At 37.3% G+C, this 1,914-nt stretch overlaps 1 protein-coding gene across 1 annotated transcript in view; it reads right to left on the minus strand.

Moving 5' to 3' along the window:
- Nucleotides 1–1,914, minus strand: part of CSNK1G3 (casein kinase 1 gamma 3) — a 108,511-nt gene that overhangs the window by 98,287 nt on the left and 8,310 nt on the right. The window lies entirely within an intron of this gene.

Consider the following 1,914-nt stretch of genomic DNA (forward strand, 5'->3'; position numbering starts at 1 on the left):
AGTCTTTTCCAACTGAAAGCGACTCTAAAGGGCAGAGTAGAGCAACTACGTACGGTTTCCAAAGAGCAGAAAGCCTTGAACTCTAACTTGGTAAAGAGCAGCCTAATGTCCAATGTTTAATCCACTAGACCACTTGGAATCCTTTAAAGGTCAATATGTGGGGAAATCTACAATCTATGAGAGTAAGACTAAAAAAGTTGATTCCGACTCATAAGAGACCTTATAGGACAAGGTTTGCTAGAGCAGAAAGTATCATTTTTCTCCCACAGAGCAGCTGGTGCTTATACAATCCTGTGGTTAGCAACCAACAGCTCATTTTATAAGCAGCAGGATGGCATTCCAAGGAATCCTGTTCACAATTACTCACGGGTGAATCCTACTCATGATTATTCACAAGTGACTCCTATCAGAATCTCCCACTACGTTCTTACCAGACCCATGCAGCAAAAGGTCATTTGGTGGGAGGAATTAGAAACTGTGGCTATAAGAGCCACATTAAATAATTCACTGCCTCTGAATAACCCACTATGCCACTAGAGCTCCTAAAAACAATATCTTCACACTTTCCTACTGTTACTAAAATTAGAAACCTTCACTAAACAAAACTATCAAAATGTCAAGTTCTTTTCCTCAACATATTCCCTATCTAGATTTATGTACTTTGGAAGGTGGCGTATCCATCTCTCTAACCTTTCCCTAACAAACTCCACACTTCTTTATTTACACCATGTCAAAACAGCAGTTTGAGTATCCTTTAGGGACTCAAATCATGTCCATTTTAAATGTTCTTTGAGTTTGGGGAACAAAAAGTCTGAGGAACAAGATCAGGGGTGGAGGCTGGACATGGTCAGGTTTTCCAGAGAAAGATTTTCAGACAGTCATTGCTACACTCAAAGAAGGACCAGGTACATACATCGTTGTGATAAGGAGAAAAAATTCCTCAGCTTAACTTTTCTGGCCTGTTTCTCACTCATACAGTTTTCAAATTCTTCATACCCCATAATCATCCCGTGGCCTTCAAGTAAATCTATCATGACAACACTTTTGGAATTTTAAAAAACATTTGCTATAAACTTCTATGTTGAGTGTTATACTATGAATGTAACTGGCAAAGCAAGTCCCTTTGGAAGCCACTTGCTTTGACTGAGTCTTGCTTTCTGAATCACACTGGTAAATTCAAGATTTGTCCCTGGTTACCATTCATTCCATAAATTTGTCTTCATTAACTTGGATCTTGCTTATGAGACTGATGAAAAGATCAACTTTTTGAACTAGGTGATCTTCAAATGACACTTTTGGCACCCATTGAGGCAAAAGCATGCTGAAGCCAAGATCTCTGATTAAAAGTGAAAATGCCAAGCCATGTAGCATTCCAAACACGGCAGCTGTCACATCAATAATTCCACGGCTTTCTTTCAGGTCTTCAGTTTCAGTTTCTTCCCTGGTCAAATTTGCAGCAAGTCTTCCCTCTCCTTGACTCAACTGGAGGTCTCCTTTACTTTCCTTAAAATTTCTGATTCGTATACACAATGCAATTTTATGTGTGGCAGCATTCCTGTAAACCTTTTGCAAGGTTTCAATGATTTAGGAAAATGTTTATTGAGTTTTGGTAACAATTTGGTATTAGCCCTGACCTCAAAATAATTTTTCCATAGCACAAAAAAAAAGCATTCATTTTTAAAGCCATCCTAATGAGACTAAGACAAATGAGAATTTGTCTGCAGACATCCACTGATCAGAGAAATATTTAAATATATTGTTTGCAATCAACTTGAGCAAGTGTGAACTAGAACCTTAGGAGCTATCAAATGTCAAACCATAATAGAGATTTATTTTAAATTGATGTAGTAAAAATTCAAATGAATTACAACACTCTTTAGCATTAACAAAATGAAAATGATCTAAATTTAAAAA

This window comes from Echinops telfairi, unplaced genomic scaffold (genome assembly GCF_000313985.2).
Source record: "Echinops telfairi isolate 266 unplaced genomic scaffold, ASM31398v2 ScPeMD7_7469;HRSCAF=8507_1, whole genome shotgun sequence".
In the NCBI taxonomy this organism is placed as follows: domain Eukaryota; kingdom Metazoa; phylum Chordata; class Mammalia; order Afrosoricida; family Tenrecidae; genus Echinops; species Echinops telfairi.